The sequence below is a fragment of the Diabrotica undecimpunctata genome, chromosome 4, assembly GCF_040954645.1.
Source record: "Diabrotica undecimpunctata isolate CICGRU chromosome 4, icDiaUnde3, whole genome shotgun sequence".
Taxonomy (NCBI): Eukaryota; Metazoa; Arthropoda; class Insecta; order Coleoptera; family Chrysomelidae; genus Diabrotica; species Diabrotica undecimpunctata.
In genome coordinates this window covers 81,418,751-81,438,664 of record NC_092806.1, presented here as the reverse complement: position 1 = coordinate 81,438,664, position 19,914 = coordinate 81,418,751, and the positions used below count along the sequence as shown (strand labels likewise).

The 19,914-nt window shown below is 31.3% G+C and overlaps 1 long non-coding RNA gene across 1 annotated transcript; it reads right to left on the bottom strand.

Annotated features, from left to right (window-relative positions):
• Positions 1–275: 275 nt before the first annotated feature.
• Positions 276–10,762, bottom strand: LOC140439728 (uncharacterized). Its single transcript, XR_011950691.1, has 3 exons — positions 10,742–10,762; positions 987–7,619; positions 276–471 (listed from the first exon to the last, which is right to left on the bottom strand). It is a non-coding gene; the product is annotated as an uncharacterized lncRNA (long non-coding RNA).
• Between the last annotated feature and the right edge of the window lie 9,152 nt (positions 10,763–19,914).

Here is a 19,914-nt window from a genome sequence, read left to right as displayed (position 1 = left end):
TTTTATAACTGAAATAACTTATTTCAACACTTAGAAAAACTATATAAATACAGAATTTCCTTCATTATTCAACGCAATACTCTTAAATATGTTTGATTGATAAATCATAACTGAATTATGGTGTTTAAGGAATCTAACCCATTGTCGCACTGTTCTTTATGTCGTAGAAGAACAATTTATCTAGTTAAAGATGTTACACTACGAATCGAATTAGTCTTTCGAATCAGAACATGCTTTCAACAATACGTTCAATATTTCTGAAGAGGCGTCAGAAATTTAATGGTTTACATCATTTATTGTTTGCCAATTTTTATAACTTTAATAACTTATTTCAACATTAAAAAAAAACTATATAAGTATAAAATTACCTTTATTATTTAACGCAATACTGTTATGTATGCTTGATTAGTAAATCATCAATAAATTAAGGTGTTTAAGGCAAATAACCCATGGTGGCATCTTTGTTTATCTCTGAAACAAAAAGAAAAACAATTTAGTCTAGGTCCATATGTCACACTAAGAATCTAATTAGTCTTTTCAATCAGAACAGGCTTTCAACAATAAGTAAACATTTCTGCAGAGGTGTCAGAAATTTAGTGGTTTTCATCATTTACTGTTTGCCAATTTTTATAACTGGAATAACTTATTTCAACAATTAGAAAAACTATATAAATACAGAATTACCTTCATTCTTGTGTCAACGCAATACTCTTGCTTTGACACAAGAAGAAAAACAACTTAATCTAGGTCCATATGTTACGAAGACTATGATTACTTAAGAATCTAATTAGTCTTTTCAATCAGAACAGGCTTTCAACAATATTTAAACATTTCTGAAGAGGTGTCAGAAATATAGTGGTTTTCCTCATTTAAAATTACCTTTATTATTGAACGCAATACTGTTAAGTATGCTTGATTAAAATCATGAATGTGTTGCTTGTGTGAGTCCATTTCAAAAGGTAAAAGAAATAATAAATTAGACTTACCCACAATCAATTTAATTTAACTATCCAGACGACCGGTTTCGCTTTCTACAATATGCAAAGCATCTTCAGGTCTCGATACAAAGTTAAATAAATGCTGAAATAATAAACCCATATTAGGGTGTTGTCTAATAAAGATAAACAAAGATAGATTATATAAATTATATAAATTACAGTAATTATGCCAATATTACATGTCTGTGGTTTTTCAAATGAATAAAATGTTTAAGCAGACAAGGTAAGGTCCACAAATTGGTAAAATAGTCTATTAAACCGTAATGAATTAATAAATGAACAAATAAATAAAACATTACTTACATGCCGGTACTCTATTAATTGATGGTTGAAAGAACATGGTTCAAATTATCCTGTATTGTTGATTGGAGAACTCAAGTCTACTATTGTAATTGTTTGACAGTAAACGGGGAAGTTCTTGAGACAGATTTTATCCAATGAAGTAGAGATAGGTGTAATGTAATTGTTTGTTTGATGAAAGTAATGTTCTATACCATTGAGTTATTTAAAAGTTATTTATATTTATTCTAGAGATATATTTATGAAATATGTGTTATTTATTGAGATTTTATTTTTGAAGGTGACTGTTGTGAGACAATGAATGAGATTAGATGTACAAATTGTGTGGGTGTGCAAGTCTATTAACTTGTAATTATCAAATTTCTTTGATAAAGTTCTGTTGTAATATGTGACAAATGGTTGTAAAGTCCAATAATTAAAGTTAAAAAATTAAAATTGAGGACACTTTAAGACACACAGAAAACGCTTAAAAAAGGGGGGGACGAAACAGACATTAAATTTAAAAAGGGGGAGGATTTGAAAGCACTACATCTCTTACTTGGAGACAATGGGCGCGTTCAGCAGACGGAGCAGCTCCACAACTGTTGAGTAAAAGTCTGCAAAATCAAACCGCTACCGATACGCTACTTCCGGAGCGGCCTGTCAAATTTGGTAGCGTAAAAATGTATCGCTACCTCCATCCAACATGTTGAGAGAAATGTCATTCATGACATTTCTGTACTAAAATTGAGGGTTAGGTGTTTGTTTGTTTTGTTTTTACGTTTTTACTTCCAGCCATATATTTATTATATCGATACCTTTTTGCCATAACATCGTAAGTCTCGTTTAGTAAATTTTACAGCACGGCAGTTTTTTCAATAAACGTGTTTAGAAATGTCCAATTGAAGTGAAAATTGGCATCCGGACGTATTATGATGAGTGTTTGAAGTAAAGTAATGATTTTTCTTTAAAATAGTTTCAGTTTTTTTGTAGTTGGACTTACGTTACTTTGGAAGCATCAAAAATAATTTTGCTACTGTAGTTTTATACAAGTCCAACACTTACGATAATTTTGGTAAATTCAGAAATAATTTTACATTATGATTGTTATCGTAAGCTCAGCACTTACGATAAAAAGTATGTTTAGAGACAACCCCTTAAAGTAACATAAATATATTATATATAAAAAAACACCAAAAATAGTTTATTTAAGGTAATTTATTTGTGAAAAGTAAAAAGTACAATAGGCATTGAACTGAACAACAAATCGCTTTAGTCATAAACTTACAAATAGTCATAATATCTAATGTTATTGTATGTGGTATAATAAATGTGAATCATAGCTAGTCAGCAAAAATCTAATCTTGGGGCCCTTCATCGCTTTCGTCTTCCTCATCGGATTCTGCTAGCTTATCTGGCGTAGCTGACGTTTTCATTAGCCTATATTCTTTATTCTTTTGAAACCTGAGAGGAATTATATTGTTGTCGCAGAGATCAATTAAGTCTTTTTTCTTTGCAACGGAAATAAACAATTTTTGAGAATAAAGCCGTTTTGTTTTTTTTTTCCTTTTAATTCCATCGTGAAATTGATGCAGTTCTGGCCATTATTTAAATAGTCAACCTCTATAATAATATCTGGGTTACCTTTCTCAAATTTTACATTTTTAATTTCACTGATTTTTATAGGTTTTCCGTTCTTACATTTGAATTTACTCGGTTTTAGTACATCATCAGATATTTTTTTCCATTCTAAGAAGTCGCCGAAATCAATTTTTATTGTTTCAAATGGTTTAGGTTTGGTACGAGAGTTGGATATCAATGTGCACCATTCTGATGGGGCCCATACTATGCGTTTTTTGATAAACCGCTCAACTGTTGCGTGAACTGGGTCGACATGCATATAAGTATGGCCTGGTAGTAAGTATCGCACACTGATTGATGTTATATTAACAGAATCCTTAAGAAAAGTCGAGATCATTACAAACATTGCCTTGTTTTTGTTCTGTCCATAACAACTATCACAATTTAGTGACATATGTTTTACGGTTTGTCTTTTATCAACTTCTTGCAAATATTTGTAGATTATGGTAGATATTTCGTTACTGCCACGTCCTCCGTCACATTCTCCCCACAAATAACAAAACCCATTTTGGGTTCCACTTTCGTCAACCATAAGATTGTAATAAGCATACTTTCTGGTGTAGTACAAGAGCAAATTGTCTCCATGTTGTATGTTTAACACCTTCTGTAGATCGAAACTAGCACATAAAAATTTTGAATCTTAGATAGTTTTCTTTTGCTCAGCTAGAAATGAATCTTTGCATTTTTCTTTGTTTTCCAAATGTTTTTCATACAATTGCTTTGTTTCTTCTGTTTCCTCAAAATCTTTGTCTTTTCTCACTTCACATACTTTGCACTTATCTTTTTTCGGCAAGTGAAATCCGATATTAAATTCTGCCATAAAAATCTTTCGGAACACTTGCAGGGAAACGATATCGTTCTTAGTTATGCGATTTTCTAACTGTTTCTTCTTAAAAAGTTCGTATAAGAATGATACATTATGAAATTCAGTGGGTAAGTGTCTTCTCGATGTTTTATTTCTGCAATAATGAGGTGGGACAGCGGGTAGCAACGTGATAAAATCCAAAACATTCTGCTTCTGCTCTTTCCCAGTCTTGTTATGTGGAACATGCTTACCTCTCGGATCTATTTTGGAAAATATGGCTGACGTAGAGTTTTCTTTCGTATATCTCAAAGTCATTTGTGAAATATCCGAGGTTTTCAATAAAAATTGTTGGCACACCTCGTGTTCCACATCATTTCACCTAATGATATACTTGTACAAACATTGTCTTCTGCTTCTTCCAGCCTCTTGTTTTCGACTTTTTATTTTAACATCTTTTATGCCTAAAGCAAAAGTAAAAACCATAAATAATTACCGAAAAAATTATTTTGTGGTACTTACGTTCTGACTCTGCGGCTATACACAGTGCACTAATAGATCGTAACGCACTTCGCTGCATCGTAAGTAGCAATTTTTGTACCACGTGACTTGCACCTTACGATGTTTTGGTGTCCATGCGATGTTTTCACAACTACAAAATAGATTTGTTCACATTTTTATGTGACTTACGTTACAGCAAATTCGGTTTTTTCTCCAAGACTATGCTATTATAGCTTACGATAATTTTGCTGGGAGGTGCCTAGCGGCTTGATAGATACGATTCTTCAATAAAACTGTTTTCCCTAATTTTGTCACTTACGATGTTATGGCAAAAAGGTATCGATATGGACATATATATCCATTGAATTTATTTAACTTGTTTAGAGGTATTTCTTGATTGGATTTCTTATTACTTTCCAGCCGTTTCCTAATAACAAAAAGGTGATCCATTATTTATCTTTACAATTTAATGACTGTTTGGTTCCATTCCTTCATGTTTTGTTCATACTTTCTTTTCACTTCATATATTAGCTATTAAAAATGTTTACGTCGAAATTGATCATTACTTGATAGTTAATGTTATCTAAAAAGAAAACTCTGAAAACTTTTGTTTTCTACATCTCTATAACTTTTATTATAATTTCTTCCCACTACAGCTATTTCAGCATTTTGCCTTTCTTAATTGACAAACAAATGTCTGCTTTACACTTTATAGTCTCTAAACAAATAAAGGAGGGGAAAGCTGTATGTCTCAAATTGGTCATTCAGAATTATATCTGTATATTTTAATACATCTCACTGCCATGAGAAGCATAATGTGATACACGGGTAATACGATTTTACAGCCGCGAGAATCAAATATCGAATACACACGCATTTGTAATGCTCACACATCACAAATTATGAAAGCTCTGAGAAGCAATTGTGGTCTCTCATATCAAAGTATCGTTAATGCAGTTTAAACATAGACGGCTGTAAGCAACAGAAACTATATTTGGCCTCTGAAATATGTGAACCAATGTTTGATTCTCACAGCCTGAAAAGTGGGTTACTGATAAAAACTACTCAAGTCATCTATTATATATTTATTTTTTAACGAAAACTATTATTTAAATACATTGTTATTTTAATAAGAAATTAAAAAAAACTTTATATATTAAAAAAATATTGTTTTCATTACACTATTTAGTTTCTCTTGTTTTTTTTAACTCATTTTCACAGTATAAAGAATTACACAGAGTACACAGTGAAATCAACAAACACCTACGGGCTAACAGTTGGAAATAAATAATATTCATTTAGAGCAAAATTGTATTTTTCTGTAAAATGGCCTATATTGTGGAAATGGACATATAATTGTAATAAATGATATTACATTGATAAACAAGGTCGCATGAATCATATGGACTTGTTTTTGTGTGAATCGGCATGTGATGCACACTGCTGTAATATACGATATCAGTCAACAAGGCTGCGTGAATCATATAGTGATTCTCACCTCTAACTAACACAAATTAAGGTTTTTTTTTAAGAAATGTGTAGATATATACTTAGATTTTAATTTTGTGTGTATATAGAGTTAAAAAGATATACAGCCAGAAGGGTCCTTTTTTTTTCACTATGGTGCAGTGTGAGGGTTCATAAATTTCTTAATTTAAGGATTTGAAATTGTTAACTAATCGAATTATTATGATATAAAAGGTGAAGTGTACATGTAGACTCTGTTTTTTTGTTGTTGAAAGCTCTTTTGTGTTCTGGTATACATTTGTTTAAGGTTCTACCGGTTTAACAGATGTAATATAGTATGTTGGGTTTTTGATTAAGTTTGTTATACCCCAATGTATAAATGTTTTTTATGTTGGCTCTGGTGCTTATTATATTTGCTTAAGTAATTGTTTGTTCTGAAAGCTGGTGTTATTCCTCTCTGTTTCTGTTTTTTTAGTTCTGTTGTTATCATGCCTGTAGATGTAATTATTGTTTCAATTCGTTGATGGTTTTATTACTTACGTATCAAAGTCTTTCTTTCAGGCACTATATAACTTTCCTTATTTAGATGATAATTGTGTGTAATGTTTAATCTAATTGTCAGCTATCTAATATGTTGTTTCCAAGTAAGTGAAAATTTACTATATATTTACTGACGATTTAAAATGCTTTAAAATAAACAAATGCCAGGCCGAAGTCTGCAGAAGGATATTGATCGCCTCTAAGTGGAGCACACAAAATGGTGTTTGGATGTGTCAAAATGTCATAGTTTTCATTTGCACCTTCCTCATCCCCCAATAATATTCGAATATAGTAAACACAATTTAACCCTATATTCTACTTTTGAAACCAAGGATCTAGGTGTGAACCTTGACTCTAACCTTGTATATAAATCGCACATTTCCACAACAATACAGAAATCTATGAAGCTACTTGGATTTGTGAAGAGAACCATCAAAGATTTTTCTTACATCTCTGCTATTTGATCTCCTTCTCCATGGTTAGATCCCTTTTCATTTACAGGTCTACAGTTTTGTCCCCCTATTACATTGCATCTAAACTGAAACTTAAGACTGTCCAATTTTCTATCATGCCATTGTATGGATGCATGTATACTGTGAATATGTTGCATTAGAATGTATACTGAACTTCTCTTGAGGTATGTAGAAATCAAAGAGACTGAATAGTTCTATTTAAAATTATCAACAGCCTGTGCACCTGCTTCAAACTTCTCTCCAAAATATTTGTTTATTATTCTCCAATATTGCAACTAGGTATGTGCAGACTTTTTATATTCCTTTCATAGATTCAATTACTCTTATAACAGCTTTACTCCCAGAACTCTTCTATTAGCTAACTCTTCAAAGAAGCTCCAAATTTTTAATCTATCAGTTTTCCCCTTCAAAAGTGATAATTCTGATCCAACTTTGTAATACTTTCGACTTCAGCTTTTGTATTGTGTTTAGTGTTACATTACCTGCATGCATTAGATAACTTAATACCATTATACCCTGTGACTTTTTCTGAATTGATTTATCTTATTTTGTGACTGTATATGTTATTTTTTTTTGTAATCATACTATTCATATATTCTTCCAAATCAGTTTATTGTATTAACTACATTTATAGCACTGTAAATAAAACTTGTAAAATGTTGTAAATAAAATGATATATTTTTAGTAGCTTTTGTTTTATTAAAATTAATTATTTTACAGAGAAAAGTGTGTTTATAAGCCAAATAAGAAAAGTTTGTAAATATAACATAAATATTAATGAACCAAAATATATACAAGTATCATAATTCTATTTGCCTTTTCGCCACATTAATAGATGTTTCACTTTTTATCTAAAGGAATTGTAGGGTATTGAAATGAAATGGGTATAACTCCTAAATTTCCTAGTTGCTGAGTTACCTAAAATATTTATATCGTGGGCTTGGTGCAACAACTCACTAAGTCAAAATTTACATGTATTGAGATCTTTACATATTTCACTAAGTCTAGTTTAATTCTATCGTATTAACATTATTTTTGATTGTAAAAACTTACTAAGTAATCACAAACAAAGATAGAAAATACACATTAAGTCATTTTACCAGTTTGTAGAGACGCAAAACCTCATCAAGTAACATAGTGAATTGTGTGCGTCAAATTTCTTTAACAAACGTGACTTAGTGAGTTTTATCTGTCAAAAGCGGTTGGTTTCCTAACCTTAAAAAATATTGTTTAATTTGAATTTTACGCAAATTAATATCATTCGAAGTGCAGAGTTTGAGTTACTTTTATGGTTTTACTGGTGATATAAGAGTGTCAAAACTATTATTAATCATGACATATTTAAATAGAACTCATAAAATACTTCAGTTAGCGGTGACTATCGAGGAATCAATAAGTAAGTAGCGAATGTGTACCTACATACCTACTATTTCGTTGTTATTTTTTCATTATGATAAAAAATCTAAATATAATTTTAAGATCTTACGTCTTTATTACAATAAGACAACCCTTAGCAGTTTACGATATTATTTGTTATTGTTTTATTTTAGGCATCGAGTCTGTAATAAAACCTACTCCCAATTTTGAAGAAACAACGGAGTATACTGTAGATAAGGAGAGCGGCGATCTTGTTGAAGTCACCAACTATGCCATTGAAAAGACTATGCCTACCAGAACTGTTCTCGTGCCATACTCTTCTTCTGATGAAGAGAGTGAAAGTGAAAATACCGGCCTAGCCACTTTACAGCATCCGATTGTAATGGAACTATCCGATGAAGTACTGGTCAATGATGAAGAAAAACATTTAACAAGATGGAGAAAAAGTGACCCACAGAGATGGCATAGAAATCGAACTAAGGAGCAGATGAATAAAGGTCAAGAATATGTCTCAACCAGAGGGATAATACGACCTCCAAAAGCACCCCAGCCTATTTCTTGCCAAAATTCATGCAGGTTTAAATGTAATATTAAATTTAATGAAGAAGAAAGGAAAAAAATTTGCAAGGAATATTGGGGTCTTGAACTTTTTGAGCGAAAAATGGATTTTATTCTACAAAATATTGCAGTAAATTCACCAAAAACTCGCAGGCCAAGAAAGGGTGAAAACAGTAAAATGAGGGGTAATGCCAAAACATATCATTTTTTTAAGGGAAACGAAAAAATTAGAGTGTGTCAAACTTTTTTCATGAAAACCTTGAATGGTCCGATAATGACAGCATTCAAAAACAGAAATTCTCTTGGTGTATTTGAAGGTGAAGACAAGCGAGGAAAAAGACCATCTGCAAATAGAACTCCCGATGTTGATATTGCAAGAGTTAAGGCTCACATTGAAAGTTTTCCCATAATGGAAAGCCATTACTGTCGCAAGTCAACAAACAGACTGTACTTAGACTCAAGACTAAGCATTTCCAAAATGTATGAACTTTATTCTTCATTCTGCCTTGAAAATAATTTCAAGGCAGTTACCATGCATGTCTACAGAAAGATTTTTGGTACACAGTATAACCTTTCTTTTTTTAAACCACGAAAAGACCAGTGCCAAATGTGCGATCGATATACAGCATCAGATGCAGAAAAGCGTCGTGATTTAGAAGAAGATTATAGGAATCATATCATGAGAAAAAATGATGCCGCGAAAGCTAAGGAAATTGACAAATCTAGATCTCAGGATAATCCATCTTTCCTTTCTGCAACATTCGACTTGCAGTCAGTTTTGCAAATACCATCTTCTGATGTGTCATCTATGTACTATACAAGAAAAGTAAACATGTACAATTTAACAATTTATGAAACTCCACAGCCTCACAAAGCATACTGTTTTGCTTGGAGTGAACTAAATGGAAAACGAGGCAGCTCAGAAATTGGTACGTGTTTATACAAATGGTTTGAAACATTACAGCCCGAAGTAAAACACATCACTGTTTTCTCTGACACATGTGGAGGTCAGAATAGAAACCAGAATATTGTTGCTCTTTTTTTATACCTTGTTCAAGTAACCTCAATCGATATAATTGAACATAAATTTTTAGAAAGCGGCCATTCATACATGGAAGTTGACTCAATGCACAGTGCTATTGAAAAAGAAAAAAAAATATCAACCTGTATACATTGTGAACGACTGGCTTAGTATTTTTAAAAGGGCAAGATCTAAGCGCAATAGAAATAAAAATTATGGACCATACATTACAAAAGAACTTAAATTTACTGAGTTCCTGGACTTGAAGGATCTCTCTAGACATTTGCTGAAAAATAAGTTATGGGATTGTGACAATCAAAAAGTAAATTGGCTGAAGGTAAAATGTTTTAGGTTTAAAAAAGGACAGTCAAATGTTGTTGAATACAGATACGACTATTTCGGAGAGTACAAAAAAATTAACATCGAAGGACGAGTTCGTACTAGTCGAAAAACTGACTGCACTGAGCTTGAACTCAAAAAATTATATAACGGCACTCTACCCATATCCATTAATAAAAAAGCAGATCTCATTTAACTCTGTGAAAAGGAAGTAATTCCGAGTGAATACCATGGATGGTACAGGTCACTACCAACATCTTCGACAGTGAGAGATATTGTTCCTGAAACTGAAAATCTCGAAAACCATGAGTGATAATTTATGTGTTCATATTGTTTCCATGTAAGAATCTGTATTTTATTCAATAAAATTTAATACCAACATACCGTGAGTTTTTTTATAGTAATCCATTACTTAAAACCTCATTAAATCAATTGCGTATTTGCAATCATGGTATAAATTTAAAACTCACTAAGTCAGTTTTTTTTGGTTTTTTTATCTGTACAAACAGGAATAATAAAACTGGTCAAAACATTACTGATAAAACATCTGATAATATATCTTTTATCTAGTAACACACATAAAAATAAAAAAAAATAAAGTATTATTTAGGGCTTCTACAACATGAAACAAGAGGTTTTTTTATTAGCCATTTTCTCAAAATGACTTATTTTGACTTAGTGAGTTTCTGCACCAAGCCCACGATATGTAGTTTTCAAAGAACTAATAATCTTTACTAAAACCTACTTCAGCACATTCCCTACTCATGCGAAAATGCTTTACAAAAAGATCTCCCATATATTATTGGTGAATGGTTTCCTCATAAAAATTTTGATTACGAGGCACTTGAGCTCTCTCAACATTATTTAGCTCTAATTCTTCATTTTGTGTCAACTGATCCACAACATTTCCAATTAGCTGGATATTATTTTCCTCGTCCGCAAGTTCTTCCACTAATACTCTAATTATGTCATTCCTTTCCATATTCCTATTATATGAATGTGACGTAAAGTTAAATAATATTTAAAAGTCAAGCTAAATTGGCAATCTACTGACAAACGTAAACAAAATATTTAATTTTTAAAATGACAATTTATTTGACATTGACAGATAAGGTAGCGGTAGCGGAATCCAGCAGGTTTTGACTTATGACATTTGGTCCAGCGCTTACCGATGGATTCGGAAGTAGCGGAGCGGTAGCTGCTCCGTCTGCTGAACGCGCCCAATGAGTTTTTTATGTTATTTATTAGATTTTAGAGGTAAATTTGACAAATGTAGGTTAAAGTGTGACAGTTCTTCTTCTATTTTAAATGCTGTAAGTTAAGTTATCTAGTTTTATGAAATAAGCTGAAATTAATAAATGTATCTAAAATTTTTTAAATTTTACAAATCAAAGTTGGTTGATGTGTTAATATTGGCATACTTTAACAAACTTTAAATAATTAAATTTCAATGTAACAATATGAATAATTGAAATACATCTTCTATGATAACTAACTCGGCTTAGTCAAAATTACAGAACAAACTTAAGTGATTATTTGGTAATTAGATTAAATTAAATATGTACATTTGTAATCAAAATGTATAACAAAGTTACAAACTTTCTTTGAAATAATTGTTGGTGTGAGTTATCTGTCATGGTGTGTATAAATATTTTTAAATATTTTATTCCAGTTCCGATATGTTAACATGGAACTTAAATAATAAGTAGATAAACTATTGATGATAAAATAATTGATTAATTCAAGAAATTGACTGAATTATTAAGCATTCAATAGTTAGTTGGTAATTCTAATATCTGACAGTTGGAACCGGAAATTGGTTATACCAACAGGTAAACGGTTCTCTATTTAAACCGGTGTAAAGTAAATTTGTTCTTATTTCAATTTTTCTGTACCATGAGCAGAATATCATCACACCGACGTAAACAATGGTGAGTTTGTATAATAATCTCTGTAACACTTTAACATTTTCAAATTTATAGCAGTTTATAGTTAAAATATAATATTTCTATTTGAAAATGTAGATTTGGATATGATTAGAAATAACGAAGATCCATTTAATTAATACTACTAGTCTGAACGATTTTATAATGTTGTGATGGGAACCATCAAACCACCTGTTGAATTTGAAATGAAATATTTTGTAAAATGAGTGTATTTCGAAACCAGATGGGATGTAATAATAATTTTGGGTTAAATAGGTTGAGGTACCTTCTACATTCTAATGAAATAGTGGAACAAAAACCTTACCATTCTGTAACATACATAGGTGAACTTTCTTATAAGATTGCAAAAGTCTTTGATGATTACATAAACATCTCTTTTAAAACTGCCTCTAATTTGGGATTGACTTTCTTGAATAACAAGGATAAACGTAACTCACTTGAGTATAGCGGAGTATATAAGTTGAGCTTCCTTACCTGCAATGCATGTTACATCGATAGAACCTTCAGATCCTTCAATATTAGACTAAGAGAACATCTTAGATATATAGAACGTCCAACATCTGGTCAATCACATTTCTCCCAACATATCCGACGAACAAACCACATCTTTGATCCACAAACAGATTTCACAATCCTTCATACTTGTAATAAAGGCTCCTTATTAAATAACCTGGAACATTTAGAAATATTAAAATCCCTAAAAAATCACACATCAAATACATTAAATGTACAATTAGAACTAGAATACACACCAGTATACTCAGTATTAATATAAAATTTAATATAAATAATATTACCTGATCCCACTCCATTCCTTGTTTCCACACCAAAACCTATACACTTATAGAATTGATTCCCCAAAATCAACTTATCATATGAGGTTTCCATATAGCATCCATTATCTTCACACATTATTCGGAATTAACTTCAATATCATGGTCAACCAATATTTTATTCCAGAATCCCATATACAATCAAATGCATTTGATATACTTCTTGGATTATTTAAATTTTCTACATAAAATTTTAAAATTTGGTCCCCCATGGATCTGGGTTTTGTTCACAGAATTTCTTTAACATATTACCAGAAACAATATTTTTCCTAAAACTATATTAAATATCAGTATTGAACTGGTATGGTACCTCAACCTATTTAACCCAAAATTATTATTACATCCCATCTGGTTTAGAAATACACTCATTTTACAAAATATTTGATTTCAAATTCAACATGTGGTTTGATGGTTCCCAACACAACATTGTAAAATCGTTCAGACTAGTAGTATTAATTAAATGGATCTTTGTTATTCCTAATCATATGCAAATCTACATTTTCAAATAGAAATATTATATTTTAACTATAAACTGCTGTAAATTTGAAAATGTTAAAGTGTTACAGAAATTATTATACAAACTCACCATTGTTCATGTCGGTGTGATGATATTCTGCTCATGGTACAGAAAAATTGAAATAAGAATAAATTTACTTTACACCGGTTTAAATAGAGAACCGTTTACCTATTGGTATAACCAATTTCCGGTTCCAACTTTCAGATATTAGAATTACCAACTAACTATTGAATGCTTAATAATTCAGTCAATTTCTTGAATTAATCAATTATTTTATCATCAATAGTTTATCTACTTATTATTTAAGTTCCATATTAACATATCAGAACTGGAATAAAATATTTAAAAATATTTATACACACCATGACAGATAACTCACACCAACAATTATTTCAAAGAAAGTTTGTAACTTTGTTATACATTTTGATTACAAATGTACATATTTAATTTAATCTAATTACCAAATAATCACTTAAGTTTGTTCTGTAATTTTGACTAAGCCGAGTTAGTTATCATAGAAGATGTATTTCAATTATTCATATTGTTACATTGAAATTTAATTATTTAAAGTTTGTTAAAGTATGCCAATATTAACACATCAACCAACTTTGATTTGTAAAATTTAAAAAATTTTAGATACATTTATTAATTTCAGCTTATTTCATAAAACTAGATACCTTAACTTACAGCATTTAAAATAGAAGAAGAAAGTAGATAAGCTATATATGTCAGAGCGCAACCCCTAATTCGCATCCCCTAAAATCGCAACCCCCGGTCGTAAGTTCCAAACGGCTTAACGTAGGATGACGTACGAGGGCTCGTTGGAAAGGGGATGAAAAATGGGGTTGAATGAAATATGTGCCGTGCGCATCGGAGCATGCCAAAAGGTCATTACGTCATATCCTTGTTTCTATTGGTCCGATCGTGACGTACGAGGGCTCGTTGGAACGGGGAGGAGACGGGGAGGCAAAAAACAAAGATGGCGGCATTGCCAAATGGGCGCTAAAACGTATCTTCGTTGCTATTGGCCTGATTTTGACGTATGAGGTGTCAAATGATAGCGTTGGTGACACAGAAGCTATGTCAACGTTCAGTATGAACATTCTTCTTCTTCTTTTCTGTACAGTGCCTAAGAGAACGTGACATTCGACGCAGAACGTGAAATGTCACGTGGCATTCGACGTGGGTGGCTCTGTTAAATTTGAGTAAAGAGAATGAAAAGTAAGGTATTTTTGAGAAAGTTGTGATAAACAGATAGACTACAGAAGGCTGAGGTCCCCAGAGGACCGAAAACCAAACCCTGAGGGAGTTGTGTAGAAAAGAAAAATGAGAATTTCATAATCTGGAAGGGGAGGGGGATGACGGATGATCTAATCTAAATTTGGAAGTGTCGAAAAAGAATCATGGAAAAGATTGGGTATAGTGGTTAAGACATGAAGTTTGGGTTGAAAAGAATGGAGTGGGATAGATGGAGAGTAAGATTTATTGGGGGGAAGGTTATTAGAGTGAACTAAGGAAGATGAGTATTATGTGAACTAATCATGAATATAGATTTTTATTGTAGAAGTAAATTGGGGATGTGGGTTAGGAGAATAGTTGGCGATGGAGAGGGAGAAGATCTCGATTGAATGAAATTAACACAATTTTTGTTTTTCTTTAAGAATTTCAAGATCTTCGTATAAATCTAATTTGAGGTAATCTTTCATTCAATCGAGATTTTCTCCCTCTCCATCGCCAACTATTCTCCTAACCCACATCCCCAATTTACTTCTACAATAAAAATCTATATTCATGATTAGTTCACCTAATACTCATCTTCCTTAGTTCACTCTAAAAACCTTCCCCCCAATAAATCTTACTCTCCATCTATCCCACTCCATTCTTTTCAACCCAAACTTCATGTCTTAACCACTATACCCAATTTTTTCCATGATTCTTTTTCGACACTTCCAAATTTAGATTAGATCATCCGTCATCCCCCTCCCCTTCCAGATTATGAAATTCTCATTTTTCTTTTCTACACAACTCCCTCAGAGTTTGGTTTTCGGCAGTGGCGGCTTTTGGGGGTAGGCAGGATAGGCCGGGCCTATCCAATAATTTTAAGAGCTTTAAAATTGAAAAACATATATTTAAAAATTATGTTAATGCATAAAAATAACTTTTAAATGTACTAAATCACTCAATACATTAGCGTCCGTTAAAACAACTAAGTTATTATATTACCACAGAAAGCATCAAATCGTATTCAGGCATTTTAAATATCATTAATAGGCCCGATCGGAAGTGGCCGACCCAGCTCACATAAGATCCCCGTACAAAAAGCGTTTGAAGTTAAGCAGCATGCCGGACAACGATTTATATTGTCGTGTTTATGCTTGCTGTTTAGGCACCAGACGATCGGGCCTACGATGACCATTGTTGTCACTTGTAACGTAATTATCGAATTGTAATATAAATTTTCTTTTAAATTATGATAAAAAAATATGTAACATAATCTATAATTGTAACATATTTTTAAACAAACAACAAAATTGCAAACAAGTGCACGGTTGCTTAAATAAATATAAAAAAATTCGTAAAATTCGAAGAAAAAAAATCACATTTGCGTGATTTCTATATCGCCTGATTGTATGCAACTTATATATGTTAGATTGTTTTATAACTGATACATAAAAATGAGTTTTTATGACGCTTTACCAGGTTGCAGTAATAGTAATGTTGATAGTGAGTGTTTCACTATTGGAATCGCCATTATCTAGAAGAACTGAAAGTGATAGAAAAAAAAATTATTATGAATGAAAGGCCTACTCCAACATTGCGAATTGGCCAAAAAGATGGGAAAAAGGTGCGTACTTTTAATTGCTGTTGGTATGATATCTACAAATGGTTGTCTGGAAGTATTACGAAAAACAGACTATAATTCGTCCCAAACCCTTCGTTCAGTGCGTCATAGTTGATCGAATTCTCTCTAACACATTAAGCTAGAAGTGACAGAAAAAAACGTGAGTCTGTGATTATTATACATAGAACTTAGAAAATTATTTATCGTAAGCAAATTGTACTTACGGATGTATAATTGGATGGAGTTTAGAATACGCTAAATAGATATCCAATCAATGATGCGCATAAATATAATTTGATGCAGATTGTCTCGATCGTGATAGTACCTACTTTCACAATGTCAACTGATAAAATGATAATTGTCATTCCAGGTTAGTATTTTCAGACAATTTACGGTGAAAATTAAATTTTGTATTTATTTATTGTATAATAAAAATATTTTAAATATGCCGAGATATATCGAGAAAGAACAAAGACTAATATTAAAATTATTAAATTATTTTCAATTAGAAAAAGACAGATTACGATCCGCAACTGTCAAATTTAACTAAAATGTCATGCAATAATTCTCGACATTCTTAAAATCCTATATGACGTTAAAATTAGTGACGCACTGAAAGAAGGGTTTGGGACAGACTGTATATTGTTGGCCGTGTTTGTTATTTTCTAATAAGAAATATGTATAGAATTGTGAAGGATACTTTGATTTAAAAAATATGTCTGCCTCCTTAAAAAAACATTCCAGTTGCAAGGAACATTTAAGTAATTTGCTGTCCGTTAAGGATGTACAGAAGTGGGCGTTTTCTGCTCGCGATTTGCTAGATGAAAAATAAAAAATCGCAAAAATTAGATACAACGCAGAAGTTAAAATGAACAGAGAAATCATTAAAAAATTAGTTGGGGGGGGGGGTCATGACCCCGTGACCATAGCTATGTAATTTGCTGGCTTGGCCTACCCAAAATTTTACCACACCAGCCGCCACTGGTTTTCGGTCCTCTGGGGACCTCAGCCTTCTGTAGTCTATCCGTTTATCACAACTTTCTCAAAAATACCTTACTTTTCATTCTCTTTACTCAAATTGAACAGAGCCACCTACAACAATTTTATTTTACTATTATAGTCAATATAGACCAACAGTTCATTCAACTTACTCATAACTTAATCTTTTATTTTCCTATGTACCTAGTGTTGCTTTATAACAGATAGGGCCTTTTCTCAAGTTATAAGTTGAGTACATTACGATCAATATATTACAAAACCACTCCCAACCATCAATTTTTGTCCATTTCATATACTTGTCAACACACTTGTCACTCAGTCTGTTAACACCTAATCAGATATTTATATTCATGAACTTGTAACTCAAGAAGTTTTACATTTACCAGGTACCAAATGTTGTTTTTTGACATACAGGGCCTAATATAATTGAGTTATAAGTCAATTTTTACATGAACTTTATATTACAATAGTTTTATTTCATTCATTGAATAACATTCTCACATAATAAATATATTAATTCCTATACTTTTCAAGAACCAAACTTTCCACCTGTGTCTAGTTTCCATTTTCCAGGTACCAAATGTTATTGAAACATAAAGGGCCTTATATTAGAATCTTTTTCATCACACCACTTGACACTGTATAGTTGGTTGCCTAACTATAATTACATAATTTTCTCATCACAATTTCATCTCACATACATAATTTAAAACAACAACATTGATGGTTGATACTGTTATAATTTTTTAATTTTATTTCAACTTTCACAATTTTAAATATATTACTTCATATATTAACGGTCGCTTCTGTCTTAAATAGACACATACAGTTACACTGACTGCTCTGTCATGACTTCCGTCATAACCTGTTAAGATTGTCATTTCAAACAGTTGCTTTAATAAAGTCCTCGTAGACATACCGTCCCAGGACTTGCAACTTAATGTAGAGTCATATGCCGCCATGTTACCAATCCAACGGTAACTTTACCATCCTATTTGTAAACAGGACATAATGTAAACTAAACTTTATATATTAATTTTTAAAGGGTTCTTACCCTCATATTTAGTGGCTACATTCATGTAATATATTGTAAGTATTAACCACATTTCACATTAACCTTAGTCAAAATTTAAATCATTTCATGTTCTTTTTAATTAAGTGGTTAAATATTTTAGGACACTGATGATGGAATACTTATTCCGAAAACGTTTTGTCTTTTTAACATAGCCCGACTGGGCTTTTTATATACCTTTTTATAAAGGATTTTATTGGAAAAATTTTTAACTATATGTTTTTATACCACAATACAAGTGTGAAGTGTTTTACTTCTGTGTTTTTTTAAACGATGGTATACAGCCAACTACGGGGTTTTTCCCATTAATTTTTTTAAAGTGTAAAATATTTACTTGGTACTTAGTTAATACAGGACATACTCCAACCTTGTATGGAGGACCCTATGGGGAATAACAAATGAATATTAAAAAGTTTCGCTGTCATTGTTTAATAATATACAGGGCGAGTTGTCAATTTTGACTGACATCTATGGTAAATTTGATGTGTCTCATATTTTGGTCAAACATTACGCTGCTATCACCTAACTATTCAAACTAGAAAAAAACTCAGATCCGGTTTTAAAAAAATAGTTCGTTCTGTTCATAAAAGAATCTCAACCTACGGTTTTCAAAAACATTAACAAGAATTTTACAAATTAGACAAACTCTAATATCAAGTTTTTCATAAAATCACAACTCATCCCAGTACTTTTTACTGGTTAGTTGTTATTTCCCATAGGGGTCTCCATACAAGGTAGGAGTATGTATAGCTCCTCATGACTCACATTGTATTATATTAAGTATTTTGTGCAAAATGTTACTTTTAATACGAATAAATGTGTATAGTAAATTTTAATTGATTTAATTTAGAAAAATATATTTGAAATTAAACACATACGGTTTTTAGAGCAACAGATATTTTTCGTCATAAAAATTTATACAATCATTTATATTAAAATTTCCTTTGGATTTACAATCTAAAATGTTTGTGCAATATTCATATTTAAAATTTTATATTACTTGTAAATAAAATTTGTGCTGTGTTGTATTAGAAGATATCAATATTTTCAACCATATATATATATTCAATATGTTGATGATTGTTGATTTTTTTTTCAAAATAAAGCTACTTTAGGATTGTAAACTTTTATTTATTTATTAATAGACAGTTTCAGCTATCTATTCTCAAATTTTAGTCCTTGATTTATTTTTTTTGTTTTTGGCAAAATTTTATATTCATTGATTGGGCTACTAATAATGTATTGAAATTAAAAAATTTTTTCCAAAACAATTTTATTCATATTTCGTTATAACAAATTCACAAAATGATTATTTATAATTGATGCTCGCATTCTGTTATTTTCATTTACATAGACGTCATTATTTTCATGCAATTCTTCATTAATATGCACCTCATTTGGCGGTTCACCATCTTTTTCATTGATTGCTAAGTTATGCAAAATTAAGTTGCTACGATAATACCCTGCGAAGTTTCAGGGGATACTCGGATACCTGAAGATAAAATAGGGAATCTACGTTTCCACACTCCATAAGATCTTTCTACACAGTTTCTAGTTCTGATTTGTGACTCGTTAAATAAAATTTCTGCAGGTTGATTTGGAGCTGCTAGAGGTGTTATCTAATAATTTTTAATACCATATCCACTGTCGCCAAGCAGAACAGAATTTGCACCAAATTCTCTTTCTACTAAGCAAGCTTTCAATCTAGT